General features: G+C 35.1%; 1 protein-coding gene across 4 annotated transcripts in view; it reads right to left on the bottom strand.

Moving 5' to 3' along the window:
• The window catches only part of LOC129758259 (probable serine/threonine-protein kinase DDB_G0282963), a 378,135-nt gene that overhangs the window by 284,146 nt on the left and 69,985 nt on the right, over positions 1-24,004 (bottom strand). Inside the window, exons 1-2 of one of the 4 annotated variants that reach the window (XM_055729006.1) lie at positions 19,651-19,730; positions 17,447-18,011 (exon numbers count right to left, since the gene is read on the bottom strand). The exons of 2 other annotated variants lie outside the window; for them this stretch is intronic. The gene's annotated coding sequence lies outside the window, so the exon portion shown is untranslated. Of the gene's footprint in view, positions 1-17,446; positions 18,012-19,579; positions 19,731-24,004 lie in introns of those variants that run through there. One more of the 4 variants, XM_055728962.1, reaches the window with a different exon arrangement.

Raw genomic sequence — 24,004 nt, 5'->3', positions numbered from 1 at the left:
CGAAATTTACAAGGAGGAATGCCTGAAAAACTTTTTTTTCGTACATTAGATCTCACAAAGCACTAGTTAAGTTTTCGCCAGATTTGGCAAGCTGCCACTACAGCTAGGAGGTTCTACAGTGGTATTGGGCCAACGGGTGGATTTTGTCGAAAAGGACATCAAAACTGTCCTCAATTCCGCTCTATCGAAAAATGTTGGGCAATGTCAAGCAGAAGATGAAGCAGAATGGTAGGACGACTCGGGGTGCAACAGAGATGAAGAGATTGTGGAACAAAATGGCCGCTGAGGTCAGCGAATAGGGTGTTCAAACTATAATGAGTGATACTCAACGAAAAGTTCGAAAATTCATCAAAACTACATCGGAATAATTTTTTTATTATTTTTCCTTTAAACTGCAATAAAAACCCTACATTTCATGTACAAAACATTTTTATTTCGTTTACATAGCTCCGAGATAGACCCGTTTTAATGCGTCCAGATTTGTAGTGATCCATGCTTTAGGATCAGAGAGATGAGGTGCCAAAATTCTAAAATTGGAGTCAAGTACATATACCAATCGATTCTTCATATCTTAATCTATATCTGGTGCAAAACTCATACTTATTTTTATAAGTTTGTCAACACTATTCGATTGAATTAAAACAATGATGCTTCAATTAAAAATTAGTTTATCGCATTCTGAATTTTACTATTGATCTCTGGTTTCTGAATTCCGAAATTTGAAATATAATCATCAACGATGAGTTTCGGGTGAGCTACGGGTCTATACTTAAATCAAAACTTAACTTTAAGTTTTGATCATGATTCGAATTTTAATTTTAACTTTTAATGCTAAGCTCTAGTTAAATGATGCTGATTGATATTTTTATTTAAATTTTTTCTCAGCAATTTTGAAAACAGAATCCGCTGAATTTTATTCCTCCTAAGCATTCTGAATTTTTTTTTTCGATTGCTTGATCCTGGACATGGCATGTTAACACATTGCACAATGGGGAAAAAAGTGTACAAACCGCGAAGAAATTCAATATCTTTCGTCCTACATGATCCAAATCTATGAAGTTATACTTTCCTTTTGTGAAAACTTCCGGAGAATCGATTGCACAGAGTTTCAAACGCCGCACAAGCTTGCGAACAGAGATATAGTGCCTTTTTAACCCCTAATTCCCCTATATTTTGGTTCAAAATTTTCAAGTCCGAACATGCTTTTTTCTGAAATCTGAAATTTAGGGTAAAAACAGCCATAACTCCATTTTCTGAAGCGTGCGGTGGCTCAAAAGGCCTTCATTAGATTTCTCGGAAAAAATCACACAAGATACGTTCCAAAAGGTTCGAAATTTTCAAGTCCGAACATACATTTTCTTAACAATTTGAAAAATTGAGGGGAATTGAAGGTAAAACAGCCATAACTTATTTTTTCGAAGTGTGCGGGGGCTCAAATAGCCTTCATTCGATTGCTCAAAAAAAACCACACTAGATACAACCTAATTGGTTCAAAATTTTCGAAAAGTCCGAACAAGCTTTTTTCTGAAATAATTGAAAAGTTTAGGGGAATTGAGGGTAAAAACAGCCATAACTCCATTTTCTGAAACGTGAGGTGACCAAAACAGCATTCATTCAATTCCTCAAAAAAAATTACACACGATAGGTCTGTTTTCGTTCAAAATTCTCTGGTTCGAAACAGTGTTTTTCTGAAATGTTTACAAAATATAGGGGAGATAGGGGTTAAAATGGCACTATATCTCCGTTCGCAAGCTTGTGCGGCGTTTGAAACTATGTGCAATCGATTTTCCGGGAATTTTCACAAAAGGAAAGTATAATTTCATAGATTTGGGTCATGTAGGACGAAAGATATTGAATTTCTTCGCGGTTTGTACACTTTTTCCCCATTGTGCATTGCGAATCAAATACAAGATCTCTCGTTTTTTTTGCTTCCCACAAATTTACTACACTTAGAAGCATAACTCAAAAATTTCATTATTAAACTTTCTCCCACAAAATTGAACACAACATTTGCCGTAACTCAAAGCAAGTAAATTTGTGGAATTTGTTGGTTCAATGATTTCTAAGATATAGAGTGCCAAATTTCGGTATTTCTCGGCTATGATTTTTTCGCTGTCCCTAAGGTGTTAATTAAGGTTGCCGAAATTTATTCAGTGTTTTGCGAAATAAAATTCTGAGTTCTGACTTTCTTTGATTAAACCCGAAAATTCTGTGATAGTTCTTTGGGATGCTTTTTCCTCTAATTTTATTGAAAAGTCATGACAAATTGGTTGTTTTCTACAGTTTGCCTAGAAAAATCAATTTACATTAGCTATCTTTTTACATTTTCCCTATTTAAAGTTAGGAATCAAAAATTTTTATAGACATCAAAATTTTCAATTAAGAAATAAATGAGCAAACTTGTAAAAATCTGTAATTTCTGTGATAATTTCAAAAATTCTGTGTTCTGTGACATAGATTCTGTGATGAAAATTTGCTGAAAACTCTGTAAAATTATAGATTTTTCTGTAATTGCGGCAACCTTGGGGTAAATTTGAATTTTGAGTCTGAATTTGCAATCCTACCAGAAAAATGCAGATACATCGTAATTCAAATTTTAAATTTGAAGTCTTTATTCAAATTTTGAAAATTATTTAAAGGCTTTGATTTGCTTTTCAATTTCGATTTTTTCACTGTGATAAATGCGTAAAATGTATAATAGAATTACATAAAAATTTGGATTTTTTTGTTCTATTTTTTGTGCATTCATTATTGAACCATGTAACCTGGTGGCCACTCATATTCAATTTTTCTGTTTTTGAATTTTCATTCTTGGACCAATTTTTTTATAGTTTTTGACATGTAACACAAACCAGAGAATTTTGATTTTATTAGATTTTTTTTTTAAATTTAAGTATGAAAGCGCACTGTTTTGATAAATTTTCCCTTTTATTACCCTAGTTCAAAACAGAAAATTCACAAAAAAAATTAATAAATTAATAAATTAATTGCACGAAAGCTTGTATGCATACTATATCATTGCACAAAACCTATAAATTAAGTAATTCTTTAACGAAAAAAATTATTAAAATCAAGAATATAACTTAATTTTTTGTTCTAGTTATCTTTCGGATAAAAGAATATTTTATCAAAACTTACATAAAATACATGACAAAAGAAGAAATTGATATTTGTTCCAGCCTTATTGAATAAAAATCTAAGAAAAATGCACATTTTCGAATGAAATTTATTTCTTGAGAAGCCAATCGAAATTTGTTAAAAATTTTGAAAAGCTCCAACAATCCATTAGCTAGAAATTTCTATTTAAAAATTCACCAAGTTTAGCCATTTTCTACTAGGTTCTTCGCAGCAGTTGTATACAATCGGGCGTTATAATTTCAAGCAGGTGGGCTGATATGGATATTTGATGGTGGTTGAAACAAAAAAATGGAGATCCAAGAATTAAAGGGTGAACACGAAAATATTGCGACGCATTCAATAGGGTATAACTTTTTAAGCATTGGATACAAATCAACCTAATTTTGCACACTTTCTCATTTATGTGTATTGTTTACATGCTGTCAAACTCGAAGTCGTGTTTTTCGATTCAACGAAAATGGAGGTGAACCAACGCGGGTCGCGGGATCAAATTCTTTTCAAACACCTGGAATTTCCTGACCTGTCGCACCGGCAGTCGGGAAAAATGTTGAACATTCATCATTCAACCGTCTCCAGAGTGTTGAAACGGTTCCAGGAGCAGTTGACGTTGGACCACGGCTAAGAAGCTGGAAGAAAACCGGAACGGAGGGAAAGGCGGATTTGGCTAAAAAGTTCGGCATGTCGCCGAGCTACGTCCAGAATGCAAAACAGAGAGCTGGACTACATACATACAAGGTACAGAACTTCCTAATCCGTTATGAGCGGCAACAATCGACGACTAAAACTCGGGACGGAAGCTCTACGAGAAGATGCTGACAAAATATGGCTGCTGTGTGGTGGACGACGAAACGTATTAAAAGCCGATTTTAAGCAAATTCCGCAAGAGCAATTCGATATGGACGACAAATTTAAGAAGAAGAAAATGTCGAAGTTCGCCTCCAAATATCTCGTTTGGCAGGCCATCTGCTCTTGCGGACTGAGGAGTGAGCCTTTCGTGACAAAAGGCACAGTAAACGGCGAGATCTACAAATCTGAGTGATTTTCCGCTATTTTGATCAGATTTGGCATCATGCCACTATTCTAACAGTGGCCTGGAGTGGTATAAGGTCAATTCTGTCCATTTTGTTCCAAAGGATATGAACCCGCCAAACTGTCCAGAGCAAATAAAGCGAGAACTTCGGAAGAGCAAGAAGACAGTAAAAGACTAGAGGGACATGTTAAGAAAATGAAAAAAAAAAACTGAGAAACTGGTACCGTGACACTGTAAGGTTTTTGATGGAGGGCATCAAGCAAAAATGCGTTCAATTCTTCACTTCTTTCGAGTCTTGAAGTAAATTTATGTATAAAACTACCTTAAAATTTTACTTTAATTCTGAACATTATAAGAAAATTGGCATGACATTTCTGCATTAAAATTAAATTTACTAGATAGGCATTTACATTTCAATTTTAGTGCTGTAGAAACATTAGCACTTCAACACTTTACCCATGTATGATAAAAATCGGTTGAGATATGTTTTAGTCAGGAGTTTGAAATGGACACTCCAGGAACTCTAAAGGGTAAAAATTTCAGGGACGAAGGGGAGTTGAGAAAAAAATTCTCCGATAAAAGTACCGAAAACTAAAATTCAAATTATTGATTATCATTTGGAGGGTACGATGTTTGGTTGTTTCATACGTGCTCTTAATTTGTCTTCTCTCCTAGTCTCTGTACCTTTCTCAACTCCATACGTCAGCCAATAAAAATGTTTTCTTACTCCAACAAACGAAACGTGGTTGGCGCGCGCCCAAATGCAAAGATTTCTCTTTCCGAACCGATTCGATGCTTCACGCCTTCCCAACTTTGTTTGAGTCATGCCATGCCATAAAGATGCTGAGGAAATGTCGATGAAAAAATGCAACCAATCACAAAAACGAAAATAAAAACACTTTGTTGGTTGAGGTACCCAACTTTGGGTTTCGGGCCTTTTAGCAACCGCTGCTCTAAACCACGGGTTGAGTGTTGAGACAAGTTTTAGTGTTTTGTGAGCTGATTTGCTCAAAATCACCTCACCATAAATAAAGCCAATATTGTCCGGTGGTTTTCACACCATCGCGTCGGTTGATAGGCACGGTTTTTACTACCAGGATCCGGACTGGTCTAAGGCGAGATCGCTTCGGAGACCCAAAGGAAGTGAACTAAAACTTGATTGGCCGCCATCAGGCCACCTCCTTCAACAATCCGTCATGTTGTCGTCATCCGTGGAGTTGTGAAAAGCAGAAATTCACAATCGAATGTGTGATTGCTTAGAGCAATCATTTTTTTTACGACACGATCATGAAGATTTCATGACTTTTTCCTCTCCCTATCGACCACAAAACTGGTCCGGTCAAGATCACTGGCCGCTCGCGCCTTTTTGCCATTTCTATTGCAGGTTGCTGCTGCTGCTGCTGCCATAAATGCCTCAAAATCGAAAGCAAAAGTGATGGATCCGGAGAACTGGATTTTCCTCTTCTTTCTCCGTCTTCTATTGATTGGAACCAAGAAATGCTTCACGCAATACGGGAAGCGACAAGAGGCTGGGGCCGGTTTTTGTAGAAAACCTCTGGCTTGAGTGGAAAATTGATGGTCGATCGTCATAACAATGTTGCTTCATACGGAAATTAGCATCATAATTGTCCAAGGTGAGTGGTGAATTTGGTTTGTGTACATCAAATTTCGGGCAAGCTAAGCAAGTTGTTTGTCAACATTGGAAATTGGAAATTTTATCCACCAACTTCAAGTTCCATTTTCATGTTAAAGTAAAATTTGAGAGAAAATTTGAAAATGAGGAATTCAAACACCTGAGAATACGAAATTACCAATTTGAATGTGCAAGTGAAACCGTGAGAAAATAAAAAAGATGAGAAAATGAGATCTCGATGAGAAAATGAGAAAATGAGAAAATGAGAAAATGAGAAAATGAGAAAATGAGAAAATGAGAAAATGAGAAAATGAGAAAATGAGAAAATTAGAAAATGAGAAAATGAGAAAATGAGAAAATGAGAAAATGAGAAAATGAGAAAATGAAAAAATGAAAAAATGAGAAAATGAGAAAATGAGAAAATGAGAAAATGAGAAAATGAGAAAATGAGAAAATAAGAAAATGAGAAAATGAGAAAATGAGAAAATGAGAAAATGAGAAAATGAGAAAATGAGAAAATGAGAAAATGAGAAAATTAGAAAATGAGAAAATGAGAAAATGAGAAAATGAGAACATGAGAAAATGAGAAAATGAGAAAATGAGAAAAAGAGAAAATGAGAAAATGAGAAAATGGGAAAATGAGAAAATGAGAAAATGAGAAAATGAGAAAATGAGAAAATGAGAAAATGAGAAAATGAGAAAATGAGAAAATGAGAAAATGAGAAAATGAGAAAATGAGAAAATGAGAAAATGAGAAAATGAGAAAATGAGAAAATGAGAAAATGAAAAAATGAGAAAATGAGAAAATGAGAAAATGAGAAAATGAGAAAATGAGAAAATGAGAAAATGAGAAAATGAGAAAATGAGAAAAGGAGAAAATGAGAAAATGAGAAAATGAGAAAATGAGAAAATGAGAAAATGAGAAAATTAGAAAATGAGAAAATGAGAAAATGAGAAAATGAGAAAATGAGAAAATGAGGAAATGAGAAAATGAGAAAATGAGAAAATGAGAAAAGGAGAAAATGAGAAAATAAGAAAATGTGAAAATGATAAAATGAGAAAATGAGAAAATGAGAAAATGAGAAAATGAGAAAATGAGAAAATAAGAAAATGAGAAAATGAGAAAATGAGAAAATGAGAAAATGAGAAAATGAGAAAATGAGAAAATGAGAAAACGAGAAAATGAGAAAATAAGAAAATGAAAAAATGAGAAAATGAGAAAATGAGAAAATGAGAAAATGAGAAAATGAGAAAATGAGAAAATAAGAAAATGAGAAAATGAGAAAATGAGAAAATGTGAAAATGAGAAAATGAGAAAATGAGAAAATGAGAAAATGAGAAAATGAGAAAATGGCAAAATGAGAAAATGAGAAAATGAGAAAATGAGAAAATGAGAAAATGAGAAAATGAAAAAATGAGAAAATGAGAAAATGAGAAAATGAGAAAATGAGAAAATGAGAAAATGAGAAAATGAGAAAATGAGAGAATGAGAAAATGAGAAAATGAGAAAAGGAGAAAATGAGAAAATAAGAAAATGTGACAATGATAAAATGAGAAAATGAGAAAATGAGAAAATGAGAAAATGAGAAAAACGAGAAAATGAGAAAATGAGAAAATTGGAAAATGAGAAAATGAGAAAATGAGAAAATAAGAAAATGAGAAAATGAGAAAATGAGAAAATAAGAAAATGAGAAAATGAGAAAATGAGAAAATGAGAAAATGAGAAAATGAGAAAATGAGAAAATGAGAAAATGAGAAAATGAGAAAATGAGAAAATGAGAAAATGAGAAAATGAGAAAATGAGAAAATGAGAAAATGAGAAAATGAGAAAATGAGAAAATGAGAAAATGAGAAAATGAGAAAATGAGAAAATGAGAAAATGAGAAAATGAGAAAATGAGAAGATGAAAAAATGAGAAAATGAGAAAATTAGAAAATGATAAAATGATAAAATGAAAAAAAAAGAGAAAATTAGAAAATGAGAAAATTAGAAAATAATAAAATGAGAAAATGAGAAAATTAAAATTGGAATTAAAAAATGATAAAATGAGAAAATGAGAATATAAAAAGGTGAGAAATTGAGAAAATAAAAAAAATGGGAAAATCGGAAAATGACAATGAGAAAATGACAATGGGAAAATGAAAAAATGAGAAAATGAGATAACGACAAAATGAGAAATTAGAAAAATGATTAAAAAATCAGAAAATAAAAAAAGATGAGAAAATGATAAAATGAGAAAATGGCAAAATGAGAAAATGGCAAAATGAGAAAATGAGCAATAAAAAGGTAATGAACGTTCAAATCTCAAATGAGTTCAAGTAAATTTTGAAGCTATAAATGCCAAAAAAACATAATTTTTGACGTTTAAGGGGTTTGGACCAAAGGCCAAATCCGGCTTTAAAGTGTTTAAATAGGATTTCTACTCCTGATCAATCCGGACACATCGGGATGCCAACTTTCTCGACGCAAATTATCACAACCCACCCGAAGGGTGTAGATTCGAAAGATCGAAATAAGGGCTCTTTTTCCAAACCCAACTGTTTAATCGGAACTTCGATGCCGCTCTGGCCGGATGATTACGTATAGGCATCGATTATTTTCCGATTATCCTCCCAGGACAAAATCGAACACGGAAAGTAAAAACGAACTGAGGCTGAAGGAAAAAGAAACCGGTCCATCTCAGCTGATTCCTTGCATCTATAATAACGCAAATTTATGACAAGCTCCTTGCCATGAATGCGTAAATAAGCCTAAGTAAGTAAATGTACGCGTGATATTACGCGAGAGTTCCAATTAAATGACCGCACCATTTACCCGGGGGTGAGTATCGTTATTGCGTCAATTGGTTCCTCCCCTTCTTCCTTTCCTAGTCGATCTACATAAATGTCACGCAATTTGCGGAACGACGCTATAATGAGAGATGTTATATGCGATGAAATTTTGCGCCCTCAGAGAGCTTTACCCGGATGTTTTTGTACATTTTTTGAAGGGAAAATTTCAAAAACTGAGGTATCGAAAGATTCATGGCTAAGAGAAAAACAATAAATTAATCTCTATGAATCCAATTCTTTAAATTTTTACTGATAAAAAAATCAAAAAAGTTATATTATTCTAAATGGATTTGAGAGTGTTTATATTTTTGCTATATTTTCCAAGGATCTTTTCCTTATCACTATCGAAGTTGTATTCTTAATTGCATGATTTTACGTTCGCTTGATCGTCAAAAAATATGATTGAGTTCTCAGGAAAAGTTAGCTGATACCCTTGATATTGAGTCATTTCTCAGTCAGGCATATTTTTTGTATCTAAATACACCCCCCTCTCAATTTTGTTAAGATCTACTTGATTAGTTCTCGAGTTTCGCAAACAAAAATGTATGGGAGCTTCCCTTCCCCCTTCTTATCGATCCAGTGAAAGGAGGGAGAAGCATTAAATAATCATAGAAAAAAAATATACTATAACCAGAATGAAGAGGTTTTAAATAATCATGTTGCCATTTCTCGAATCACACGCCAAATTTGGTTCCTTTTGCTTGATTAGTCCTCAAATTTTTCAAAAAATTGCAAAGGAGCCCCTTCCTCTCTCCTACCTCCCAACTGAAAGGAGGGAGTGGTACTAAATATCAAAAGAAACCATTTTTTTTGTTTAACCCTTACATTGTTTTCGAGATTTGCAATATAAATTGCATGGAAGTCAACTCCTTACTGCCTTCCCAAGCAACCAAAAATCCCATAAAACAGGTACAAAAAAGCTCACTCAACCCCATCATTGAAATGACGTACGTTCTATGCAGCTTAAAATTTAAGTTCTTAATGATACTTTCAAAATCCAAAACAAATCATAATGACCTTCTATTCAGCTTCCAGCGGCCTTTTAATTCAGCTTCCAAAAAATCGTAAAAAATGCAAAACATTACATCTCTATCGCAAGTGCACCCTTGGCATTGGATCATGTCACTTTCTCTTGATTATTTACTATGTTTAGTAGGGGTAGGGGTGGTAAAATGGACACCCTAAGGCATTGCATCAATTTCTCCACAGTTAAACTTCAAAACACTTGGTGGATTGCACACATTCAATGAGCCACTAATAGTTGATACAAAAAATTAATAAAACAGCCAAAATGAACATATTTTTTAAGCTTTTTCAAAACTATTTTTAAATCAATTTTTTTGGGCGAAAAAAAAACATGTGCGGGCAAAATGATCACGGAGGGGGGGATCCACTCAAATAACTCGGAATTGAAAAAATGTTTTTGTGTGTGGTCATTTCAAGTACACAGCAAGAGACTGGTCACGACCAAACATTCCCGGTGCATGTTCCGTATACCCAATGGAACCAGATTCTGAGTCATACAAAAAAAAACATCAAGCGACCACTCTAAATACTCGGAAATCTAAAACTAGGGATCAAGTTCTGTAAATTTTATTTGTAATGTCCAGACATGTCCCAGATAACCTTAAATTCAATATAGTAACGTTTTCCTGACATAAGCTTGTGGCATCTGGAAAGTTAAAATGAAAATAAACACTGTCCATTTTACCCGCACTATATTATTATTATTATTATTATTATTTTTATTTAAGACACTTTACCATTCACATGGCATTCATGTCTGGACGCCCGCACTATATGTTTTTTTGAAAACAGTTAAATTTAACAAAATAATTATTAAAAAAAACACTTACCTTAGATGATATTTGTTGATAAGTACTCTGAGCACAGATATTTGGTCAAAAAACTCGGCGGAAAGGCGTTTAACACTTTGAAAACGTTAGTTGTTGTAGCACGAAAACAACATCATCACCTGGAAAGTGTACGTGTGTTTTGTTTCTGTTTATTATTTTCAGTGTTTGACAGCTCCGTGTTCCATAGGGTGTCTCTAATAGCCTCTAGTGATTCTGTGATAGGGTGGCCATAAAGTTTGCACTACTTTATAAAGAAATAAGTAAGATTTAGAGGGGTGTCCATTTTACCTACACTTCCCCTACATGGTGCAGCCATGATACCACGCACCGGATTCCAAACTCGATAAATTGCAGTTTGCTGAGATTTGTTCCAACATTTTCCTTCCCTACTTTTCCTACGTATATCGCATCAGAATGGTCACTCAAGTATCAAATTACTTTTTGTAAAAAAAAAACTTTCCCGGCTTGGGGATCGAACCCCGGCCATTGTTGTGAGAATCGAACACGCTTCTACAAGACCACGCCTAGATGTTGTTCAAACTGCAACTAAAAATCGAAGTGGTGATATGATTTTGTAGCATACCTGCAGGCGCACTCACCGAACCAGACAGCCAGGAAGAAAGCACTTCAATGCACTTTTTGTGACTTAGTAAATCCCGTTTCAAGCACTTTTGTGCCCATTTAGTGACTTAAGTCCCTTGCAAAGTACATATAAATCACTTTTCCAACTTTCAAGTTGATTAATTAGTACGTATAGTTCACTCATGGAAATTCGGCCAAATAAGTCACATACAACGTAAATAATATTAACTTTTGCAACATTCAAGTTCATTAATGAGTACATAAAGTTCACTCAAGGGAATTAGGCAGTTGATTCTCTTGGTTAGCCAATATGTAACTTTCAAAGCCTTCATTTAAGTAAATATGTGACTTTTGGTTGCTTGGGTTTCTCCCCAGTTGAATAAGGGAGTAGTCTCAAATAATCATAAAAACATTTCTCGTTTTCAAATACCCTCACAGGCTAAAATTGGTTCCATTAACTTGAATAGCTTTCGAGACATGGTAAAAAAATGTACAGGAGCCTCACTCTATTTTCATAACTCCTCACTAGAAGGAAGGATGGATAACAAAGATACACGAATAATACCATCCCATCCCAAATTTGGTTCCATTGGCTTGATTTTTTCTCCAGACATACACAAATTTCATGGAAACCTCCCTATCCCTCTTCTATTTCTCCATTGGAAGGAGGAAAATGTCTCAAATTATCATAAAACCATTTTTCGTACCCAAATACCCTCCCATGCCAAATTTGGTACCATTTGCTTGATCGGTTCTCGAGTTATGCGAACATGTGTCATTAATTTGGGAGGACTCCTTCCTCATTAAGGAAAGGGGTCCCAAACCACAATTGAAACCTTCCCCGGCGTCCAACACCCCCAACTTCCCAACTTCAACAGAAATCAATTTTTTGTATATAGATGAGAGTTTTTTTTTCGTTAAAATGGGAAGGGTCAATCAAAACAATATATCAACAATTTTTGTCAAAAATTTGGGGTATAAAATTATTATATTTTCGGTCTTGAAAATACTTACACATCAATCACGTTGAAATGATCAGTCTTTTCTGATTCTGAAGTAAACAGACAGATAGACAAACATTCATTTTTATATATCTACAACAAGAATCTAAAAACTGGAGGAAATCAAAACTGTCCCTAGGAGGTGTAAATAATCATTCCATTCCCCTGAAATGGTTGGAAATTGTGGCGTTCAGCCAAATTGAAGACGTTCTCTGCCGGTTCGATACCATAAAGTATGATAGGCATAGACAAAGGCCTTTACGCAATCCAGTTTGATCCGTTGTTATCAATGCTATTTGCTAGCCATTTTACATTCTTCAAAATCCGGTATGCCTTTTCCTATTTTAAGGGTAAGTTTTTGTTAACATTTATTAAGCAAAAACCCAAAAAAAATCAACAGATATTGCGTTGGATTTTCAATCTAATAGTTCACATTTGCAGGTTTGGACCGCGAGCAAAACTGTATAAAGATGCAACTGCTCTCGTTCATTCAGCTGAGCATAAGCAATCCGGGCATTAGTTTCGTGAAACCGTTAAACGTGGACTTTTATAACTACTCCGAAACGAATGGCTCCGGAAAATCCTAGACGCTACTTCATTGCTTGGCAAGGTTTCAACAGATAAATAATTCGTGATAACAAAATAGGTATGTTTCTGTCAGTTTTCTGCATTTTTAGAAAATATATATGTACTTTTTTTGTTATCTTTCCAACGCAGAATGGGCCAAAATCCACGGAACCATTAGAACAGGACGAGAACGAATATCGATAAAGTTCAACTGGGAGATATTTCACTCGAAGTAGTGGCAAGGAATATGCCAGCCGTCAGTAGTCATCAGAAAGGAAATCGTTCTGGCTGGCTTAACAAAATTGGCAGATTGTATAGATCTTCAGGATTCCGGGTCTTCTTATCGTAGAGGAGCATCTCGGTCGATTGTACCCGCCAGCTGCATTCTGCCACGAAACCACCTACCATCGCAAAATTTATACCTTAATCACACCTCGTTTAACGAAAGATTTGACTACACAATTATGTCAAATTTTGCTATTATAGGAAAATATGTGAATCCTTATATCGGTATCCTTTTGCTTTCCAAGCTCTCGAGAAACGAGGTGTAGTTAGGGTCTCAGTTTTAGCAAAATTTGGTATCACTTTGCTAACCAAGTATGAAAATTTTTGCTATCATTTTTGCTGTGTACCATCTTATGTCAAGCAAAATGAGAGCAAATTCGGCCCTCAGGGCGTGATAGCAAAATTGCTATAATTTTGCCATAAAAGTCTGGTCGGGTATAGAAACCATCTCCTACCCCAAAAACTCTCATATTCATAATTTCACATTAATCGGTTCAGTAGTTTTCGAATCTCCAGAGAACAAACAGGCAGACCGACAAACATTCGTTTTTTTTTTATCCAAAATCGACTCTGGGACTTTTTTGGGTATTTTTCCGAAAAACCACAAGAAATACCACCAAAAATAAACAAGAAATGTTCTAGAAAGTCGCTTTTTGTCCAAATTTTTTTTATTCTATAGATCAAGAATAGCACTACTGTGTGTTTTGCTTGTTAAAATATGAATGATTGAAAATTACGAATATTTTCTTCCGCAGTTTGTTCTGAATTGCTTAACGGATAAATCAAGCATAAGTTTACTTTTTTCGGACGTAGCAATTGGCGTTGAGGACCAAAAATATGAAAAAAGGGTGCGAAATAAGAATAGCACCACTTGAGTTTTTCAACAAAAACAAGATAATTTTTAAAAATTCACTGTGTAAAAGTGAATAATAATGCTTCTACGAATTTTTTGAATAGATTTTAAGAGATTTTTTAAGAGATGCTACTCTAGCGTTAAGAAAATTTGATATTTGAGCTGTAATTCTTTACCAAACTACTTACTTTCTTCATTAAAATGACGTGAAATGATGAAACAAACATTCGGGAATAATTTTGAATCAGAAAAAAAAGGTTTGAAATAAAAAACTTTGATTTTGTTCACTAAACCACACTTTTTCCAGTTTCAAGTCGTAGATGGCAGCACTATCTTGCAGTTAAAACCAAATTTAGTCTCAATATTGATTTTCCAGGTTTATTTAGGCCCATACTCATCATTTTGAGGTATTTTCCCATCACAGTTTTGTGGAAGTTCACGCTGCAGAAAGCTTTTCCGGATTTGCAAAAGAATCACCAGCACAAAAATGTACAACCGCCAAAATTCCTGCTCAACTCAAGTTCCGATTCAATTGCAAATCATACCAATAATACTGTTTACCGTCTGTTCCATCAAGCTCCATCGCAAAGTATAATTTTATTCTGATAATCGGTCCAAAAAATTCACTTTTAGTGACCTCGATGCAATTTTTTTTTTTTGATTTAGTGATCTTAGAATTTTCAAAGCGTTCACACGGTACATGTATTTATTTCTGTACCAAAATCATCCAGCACTCCCTAATTCATCCCGGATATTCGAAAATGGGCATAAATTTGGTTAGGGGCCGTTCACTAATTACGTAAGCACGATTTTGGAAATTTTCAACCCTCCCTCCCCCCCTGGTAAGACAAAATAAGATTTTTCAAAACCCCCCTCCCCCCCTAGTAAGATCTTATGTTTTTTATTATTTGAGAAATTGACACGTTTTTTTCAGAAATAGCTTGAAAATATTAAAAATGTGACATACATGCTTCAAAGCAAAGCACTTTTTAAGTACAATTTAAAAAAACTGTATTTGAAAAGCACAATCTATACAAAACAACAGATGAAATGTCATAATCGATTAAAGAAAACATAATTCAAGACATTATCGGCGCAAAAATAATGTTCAATAAATTTCTACAATCGAATGAACAATATTACATCTAAATTCCGATTTCAAAAATAGAGATCAGGTTAGCACAAGGTACCTTAAAAATTTGTTATGTTTTTTCCTGAAAATCATGAAAATCTGTCAATAAACTATCATCCTATAACTTTAGAACTGGGGCAAAAATGTTAAACGATAATCACGTTGTCAACTAACCTAAAAGCTCAGACTCATTCAGCGGTTAGCGATTAAGATTTAGGATATTTTCGGTAAATCTTTTGTAAAATTTAGAGTAAGTAGTGTCTATCACTGAAAAAAAACTGTCTTAAATTAATTATTTAAAGCGCCTTATTTTGATTTTTAAAGATTTTTTCTGTATGAAGTTATTTTCGAAATATGATGGATTCAAATCGTGGTGTCACAACGCGCCATTTTCCTTGTTGTTTCAATAAATTTCTCAATTAAAAAGATTGTTATGATGGAAAGCGAAAAGCGACGATCTTTTTTAATAATGTGATTTAGTGTTTTTGATGGCATATTGGTTTGAATTGGTTCTCTATAAATTTTATAGAACCTGCAATTTTTTTATTAATTCAAATACATTAAAAGATAAATAACATAACATCAAAATTAACCAAAAAATAGGTAGTGAGTAAAAAAACCTGAGTAATATGGTTTAGTTTGGCTGTGGCTGTGATGAATTTTTAATGTAATATTTCTTACGTAAGATTTTTGGAAACACCCCCTACCCCCCTAGTAAGAGATCGTAAGCAAATGTAAAACCCCCCCCACCCCCCCCCCCCCCCTATGTGCTTACGTAATTAGTGAACAGCCCCTTAAATGGCAAGATAGTTCTGCCATCTATGACTTAGAACTAGAGAAATAGTGTTTGACTATTAAAAAACATTAATATTTTTGAATTCCAACCTGCTTTTTGGATTCAAACTCAGCCTCAAATCTATGTTTTATCATTTTGCATCATACTTATGAATGTTAATGAAGAAATCAAGCAGTTTTAAAGTTTTATAGCTAAAATATCAAATTCCTTAACGCTAGAGTAGCATCTCTTAAAACCCTCTTTTAATACCTTTGAAAACCTTTGGAATTCTGGAAAACTCCTAAAATCTATTCAAAAAATGCGTAGAAGCATTATTATTCACTTTTACACAGTGAATTTTTAAAAATAATCTAGTATTTGTGGAAAAAACTCAAGTGGTGCTATTCTTATTTCGCACCCTTTTTTCACATTTTTGGTCCTCAATGCCAATTGCTGCGTCCAAAAAAAGTAAACTTTTATCCGTTAAGCAATTCAGAGCAAACTGCGGAAGAAAATTTTCGTAATTTTCAATCATTCATATTTTAACAAGCAAAACACATAGTGGTGCTATTCTTATTTCGCTCACTGTATGTGCTCTTTTAGGCACCCCTAAATCATGTCCAATGGAGCTCAGATTTGGCTCAGGTATTTTTTTATGACCAATCTATCCCTATATACCGGAGGATCGTCGCGGGAATATTAACAATCTAAAATATAAAAATGGTTGGTTTTCGAAATTTGATCAAGACCTATCCTTAACAATCGTCAAAAATAGCCCAAACAGACTTCTAAAAATATTCGTATTTTTCATAGGTCATATTGTTTGTAAATTTGGCAAGGTTTATTGTTTTGTTTTTTTTCTGACATATTAACGATCTCGTGTTATTCATCCCTTTAGATTTAGCGGAAAAAAATGTCAAGCTAAAATATTCTGCAGTGATTTCACTGCACTTCCAACTAATTAGTTGGAATCAGACACAAATTATGTGATAGTCAGTGATCTTCTTAAATCCAGAGTACCTTCACTTTTCCAGAATCATGAAATAATCATAAATATTAAATATTTTTCAACGAAGCACAAAGACATCAAAAGAAAAGTTATGAGGGAAAGATATCCAAAATTCAATGAAAATAAATATTTACGAATGCTTCAATAAAATTACGTTGAATTGTCAAAAAAAAACCAAATATTTGCTATTGCTTTAATCGAGCAGCAAAAATGCCACTCGTAAAATTTATGAAATCGGTAATTCATTACAATTTCTTCATAACCATAAAATTCCGTTCAATTATTCCAAATTAAAATCCGTAAGCTACAGGTGAGCTTAGCTTTCTCGATTCGAACCACAGCTGTGACGTTCCAATTTTCCCCGCATTTCCTTCGGTTTCGGCTGTTTTGTCAACTACGTACATAGTTAACCGGAGGAATTCATTATCGACTAACCACCAGCCGTGCTCTAAAAACACTTTCCAAAAGCTTGGAACCGCCAAAAAATTCAACGAATCAATTTTAATCACTGTCAGCAAATAAGTAAGTAGGTAAGTGAAAGGGTGCATGTCTCCTCTCACCTTCCTCTTGTCAACAATCTGATTGCGCTGGATGTTTCTTAGTCGGAATACATGTTAAACGAAAAGGGAGAGAAAAGGAACCCCTAAGGGACCCAATCAACTTTCCACTTCAGGAAAGCGTTTTTTTTTTTTTGTTTTTTACTGAATAATTTAAAAAAACCGGGAGACGAGTGCATCTTCAAACCGAAACTTACCGATTTAATTAACCCGGTGGAGAAGAAAAAGGAAAATTCGCCGTCGTCGTCTCCGACTCTACTTGTCGCTTGTTGACGCACGCGAGCACGTGGTGGTCTAGTCGTCTAGAGAGACCCCAGCTTGTGATGGGTTGTTGTTGTTGTCGTTTTTCTCCTTGCTTGAGTCCCCAACTAGATGAGAGATTTTCGACACCCTCTCTATCCGATTTTCGGCCCACCCCCGCAGCGTTCCGGTCTACTTGTTGAGGGCAGACGGTGGACGTTTGGGGTCACGACTGGGGGTCCCCCTTGAAAACTCACTTTTAAAAAAAATCAACCGACGGGGAGCCCAAAAAATGGAAAGGGGGCCAAGTACGACCAAAGTGCGTTTTCGGTGTCGTCGTTATCGTGAAACTTTTTTCGTAAGATTTCGAGACTCTTCTTTTCCACACAACATACACTAATTGATTCGTCACATGTGAGGGACCCCTTGTTTCACTTTTCTTTTTTCCAAATGACCTTTTTCAAATTTTTCCTCCACTTTACACTTTGTTTCAGGGAAAGGGGACTGGCCCTTCTTTTTTTTCTTTGAAAAAAGGGAATTAAACTAGTGCTGGCGAGTGATCACCTATCGCTTGAAAATTGGGAAAATTTATTTCACTACTTTTCTGCCAATCGGAATCGGTGATTTCTCCATTCACTTGTGATTCATTTGTTTCAATTTTAACCACGGGGCAAAAATATGTACAAAGATTCTCCTGTTCACGCTTCACTTTTTTCGCTGTTGCCGATTTTTTTTTCCTTTCTTCAAATTTTTCGCTCTCTATCACACGATGTTATGGTTTTCTTGTGGCGATTTGATTCCGGTTTTACTATTTAATTTTTGGTTGTTGCTTTTTTCCTGCCCAACATCGGCGAACGGCACAGCACCAGCTGAAATTAATTTTTATGTGATTTTCACCGAACTTTTTCTGTTTTTTTACTACTACTTCATCCTTCCTTCCTTTGCAGCAAATTCGAAACAGCGCTCTCACTCCATCATTTATGTGTTTGTATTAAATTAAATATTTACATTCCGGGCTGCACGAGCAATGTTGGGCGGTTGCCGTTCATTCATCTCAGTTGGTCGTTTATTTTTGGTTTGGTTTTCGTATTTTTTCCAACCAACCGATTTTGCAACTTTTAATTGCCTCCAGAAGCCGAAACTCGAAGCACTTACACAACTGAGCCTTATCTCCGAGCGATGATGACTTCACAAACTGCTTATCGTACCATCAAAAACACACAAGCCCAATCGATTGACTTTCGGTGGTGACTTGGTGGTCTGTCACATGGCGACCGTGACAAATCATCAGTGACCAATTAATTTTTCACCGCATCTTCAAACTAAATAAAAAACACCGGAGAAATCAAAAGGCAAACTTCGGCAAAAGCTTAACCCACAAAGCAAACCGCCGACCGCGGGTACCGAAAAGTTAACTGTTAAACATCATCGGTGAAAGAAGGCGAAAAAAGATCGATTAAATTTTACCCAAAAACACCAGTCAAAGTCACTAAACACAACAACAAAAGCGCGAAGCACCGACAACCGACACAGAGCAAAAAAAATATGAAAAACGAGCCCAACCAACCAACTTTCTTCTCGTGGCCGTACCGAGCACCTGATAATCTCTCATTGAAGCCCACGGCTAGTCCCCGGTTCCAATCAACCGGCGGCCACACGACTTTAGGAGGAAGCTTAAGCGAACCGACTTAACCCAAAACACTCTCCTCCCTAAAGGCACTACTAAGGCTTTCAAGCAAACTCTCACCACGTTAACTTTTTCTCTCTCAACTCTCCGGAAAATTTTCCACCCAGTTTTGTTTCTGCAGGCCTGCAGCCTGCAGTCAGGATGGACCGCAACAACGAATTCCCCAAACTCCTCCAAGGGTTTCTTCTCACTTTTCACCTGTTCAACACTGCACCAAAGATGAAACCCAAAAAAAAATGAGAGAAAGAGCGAGAGTAAACTGAACTCCACCAGAGTCTCTGTATACTTTTCAGGAAAATGAAAAACAACATTCAGACCGTAACCGGTGGAGCATCGTTAAGCCCCCGAGTCAGAGAAAAAAGAAAACGCGATTAAGCGAGGCTGCGCCTCGCGATAATCCTACTTGTTGCTAAGTTATTGTTGTTGTTACACGAGTTGCTGAACCGAAACGAAGGCGCGCTCGCGCTTACTAACCAAATGTATAACGTGGTCCAAAATCGACTTGAGAAAAGCGAAACCCGAAACTGGCTGACTGACTTGACTCGAAGAGATGTTGCTGGGGCCAGCGTCGAAACACGAGTGAGCGGATGACGTTCGAAGACGGTGGCATCAAGGTATAAGGTAGCTGGCTTAGCTGTCAGCTTCTGAGCCGTAATGAAGTGTCCGATTTGGGCTGGTCGATTGGTCGGAAGAAACGATTTTTTGGATTAATTTTTAAAGTTGGTCGCCGCGTGTTTTCGGTTAATGGAGGTTAAGAAATTATTTTTATTGATGTTGCTTCTTGTTTCTTGAAAACTGATTACAAACCGATAGAGATTCCAAGAAGAAGAATGCTTGGTGACTTAAATTTACAACTTGCTTTCTTGGTTTCGCGTGTCTTAACAAAAGTAAATAACAAAAATTTATGAACCAACAATCAAAATGATATTCAAAACAGTTTCATAAAGTTTTTGACAACGAAATTTGTTATTTGATATTTTTAAACAAACTGTCGAAAACTATACTTTTTACATGTAGATAACTATAACTTTGTATTTGTGTGTCGGTTGTTTTTGAAAAACTACCAGAAATGTTTATCTAATAATAAATTTATAACAAACAATCGATTTCGGCTGGAAAATGGTGGATAATGTGCAAACACGAGGCCTTATAGAAGTCATATAACCTCTTATTTACAACTCCTATCTCATGAGATGGGAACCGATAAACGAAAGAATTATCGTAGTCAGATTTAGAACACGGGTTAGAACCCTTACAATGGTCCAGAGTTATGCGCCAGCTAGCGTTGCCGATTTGCAGGAGAAAGAGCAGTTTTACAGTCAACTGAACAACGTTTTTAAGAAAATTCCCTATGGTGACATACAAATCCACTTAGGCGAATCCAACGCAAAAATTTGCTCCGACGATTAGCGAAAACGTAGAGCTGTTTGTAGAATTTTGATCGGTGGTTCGCTCTTTCTCCATCGACCAGCACCTTAGGTCACTTGGGTATCCCGAGATGGCCATTTCATCTGACCATCCCCTCGTCCTTGGCGAGATTCGTGAGTGAGAGGGAATATTCGGATGTCGATACGACGTCCGCCAGCTGGACAATCCAGAGGTGAACAGGGCATACGTGGAACATCTTGAATCCCAAGCCTCGAAACTGCCGGCAAACGGAACAGTCGAAAAACAGTGGTGTGGAATCATGAATGCCTTTCTCACGACGAGCCATGGTATTAAATTTTTGAAAAAGAAGTGGTATGCAAAGTATTGGTGGATGAAGAAGTAGTTGCAGCCTAGTAACTGGCAACTGTCATCAAATGTCCCTTGAAATTGAGATTCGAGAACGTAAGTGGAAACCCGATCAGGAGAGCATATCAAAATAATAACTCAAACATATCTCACCAAGATATTAACATCTGATTCAGTTATAATTAAGTACTCCAAATTTTCGATTTTAAGTTTCTCTAATCTGAATTATATCTTATTCTGATTGACAAACTTGAATGGGGTTGAGCTCATATTCAATGATCAAGATTTTTTTCGGATTGTCCTAAAATAAAATGATTATTTCTTATTTTGATATACGTACAACTTTTTCGGAAACACGGACATCGAAGTCAACGGCTCAAACCTTACATTAACGAGTTTCGCTCAACAGATTCATAAAATTGAATCAAATTTTTGGGAAACCAAAAATGGGGCCTGGTTTTATCAAATAATGTGGTTTATTGACCTTCCACTAGAAAATTTTCTCGAAGCACTCATATCTTGATAAGTTATAATTTTGATATAATTTGTTCTGTCCAATATCAAACTATGCTATCGGAACCAGATATAATCTTGATAGGAGCATATCAAAAACTGATATAATTTAGCTATGATCGTATAGATTTTTTGATATAATTTGAGATATTTTAACATCCTACGAGTACTGAATTATAACTCATTTAGATAGAAAAAAATAAGTATCAAAATATCTCATTTTGATATAATTTTGTTTTTCCCTCCTGATCGGGAATGGATTGGGCATACTATGCGACGAGATGAATGCGAATCCAGAAAGATATCGAAGGAGAGGCAGAACCAGAAGCTCGTGGACAATGACAGGGACCAAGTGAAGATGCTGGCTCCGAATCTTCAACAGTGAATGTCTTTTATCACAGCTCTATGCGCCGGAGAACCGACGCGGGATCATTAAGTAAAAACTAAAAAAGTCTATTTCCTAACGGGTTTAAACATGGAAAAATAGATAAAAACGTTTAAAAATTGTTTCCCAAAAGCTGAAAATCAGTCACTGTAGGGGCATAATGAGAACTCCCACTGGGGCAGTATAAGCACTATTAAGCAGGGCACGATGAGCATTTTCTGCCGTAAAATCTAGCAGCGAATTCACATGGAAGAAGTCAACTGACTTAAAGAGCTACAGATTGACTTGTTCCATCAGACGATTTGGCCTATTGGTTATGTGTCGAAGAGATAATCAGAAGACTCGAGTTCGATTCCTGGTCGAGGTGATTTTTTTTCATTTACCAATCATGATCGATGCATTTTGCACTAAACGGTAAGTGGTAGATCCATTAAACAAAGCAATAATAAAATAGCCTATGCTATTTGTAGAACACAAACAATTCACACACACACAAACATAATGTTTCAAACCACTCCGACTTTAAGGAGAGGAGGCTCCCATACAAAATTAACAAAAATATGACACAATTCGAACACTTTTCGGAAACATCTGAACCGATTAACGTTGAATTTGGTGTGTCTTGGGGAAATGCACACAGAAACACGTGGAAAATCAGCTCCGCTTTACTAAGAAAAACAATATACATACATGAAGATGAAGGGATCCATCTTTAGTACAGCTTATTAGCGGACAAAGCTGAAACAAATCTCCGATTCGACGAACAATGACAGGCATGCGCTTTCATCTTCATCGGGGCTAATTATGTCGCTAATTAAGTATGTCGGCTGAAAAAAAGGCTTGTTTTATAAAGTTCTAATTTAGGTTTACTTTATCCTTTACTTTATGAATTATTCTCAATAACCATAGTGTTTTAACCCATATTTGAGATCAAGGGTTCCACTGCAATGCTTGGTTTGAACTTCGTGAGCATCCTAGAGTGGTTTCTTATACTTCTTAACCATTTGGGCAAAACAAAAAATCAGAAAAAGTCAACAGTTCATGAGTTTTCAAGTCGATAATGGAGAATTTCCGAGGCGATTGTGAAAAATTATTTTTACCAGGTCTTTTTGCATCGTAAATATATCAAACACACGTTAACTTAAAATCTGAAAAAATACGCAAGATTACTATTTTTTCATAACCAACACAACGCTGCTAAAGTTTTGTTTAACCAAGCTCTAGAAACATAGCTATCACCGAAATAAAGTGTCCGAATAATAAATGATCATAGCTTTACGTTTGAAAATGCCAACATTTGATATGAGTGTTATTTTATTATTGCTATGAATTTCAAACTGATTGAAAAACTCTGATATTTTATTAATTTTCTGAAGTAATTCTTTTTTACCGATAAGGCCGATAACCAAATAAACAAATATAACTAGCGGTGCTTCATTGAGTATTTTACTGAATCGTGATCTGGAAATTTCGTTTCATCGTTGCCAAGATTTGTATAGTAAGGTATTTGATACAAAAAAAATCTAAACTATTTCATACCATTGGTGAAGGATGAAAAGCATTTTCACTTGTGCATTTAAAGATATCCAAGATTGATTTTGGGTTAAAATGTGTTCAAAATTCCCTATTTTACAACACGGGGAAACATACTTACTTTTATAATTTTTTCGCCCAGAAGTCACGGTAAATTACTCACATTCGTCTGAGAAATTAATCATTAAGTTAAAAAGGTTTTTTTTCTAAATTTTGTTGATATTGTATACTTTTGCTAAAAAGTGCACAGAATTTTTCAATGAATTTTTACCTTATATTTTCAAAAGTTATACCGAAAACAAGAGCTGATAGAAAAAATACAATTTTGCTTTCGGTGTTCCAAAATAAATCAAACTAAGTTTTCAAATTCATTCAAATTATGTTTTCTTGTGTTATAATTATGAATGTAGATTTTGAATTCTGAATATGAATTTAAATCCCTATCAGAACAGAAATAAATTATTTAAATCGGATCTAAAATTTAAATTTTTATTATTAAATTTCATAATTATTTAATTTGAAGTTTCATTCATATTTCAATGTTGGAAATTTAAGGGTGGAATCAATTCGTGCAAGAGAATGTTGACATCAACCTTGAAAAGTTCGAAAATTCTCAATAAACCAACTGTAAACAAAAGAAAAAAAATAGGTTTCGAAATTCTA

Source organism: Uranotaenia lowii, chromosome 1, assembly GCF_029784155.1.
Source record: "Uranotaenia lowii strain MFRU-FL chromosome 1, ASM2978415v1, whole genome shotgun sequence".
NCBI classification, from domain to species: domain Eukaryota; kingdom Metazoa; phylum Arthropoda; class Insecta; order Diptera; family Culicidae; genus Uranotaenia; species Uranotaenia lowii.
Note: the sequence above shows the minus strand (reverse complement) of the source record. Positions and strands in the feature narration are given on the sequence as shown.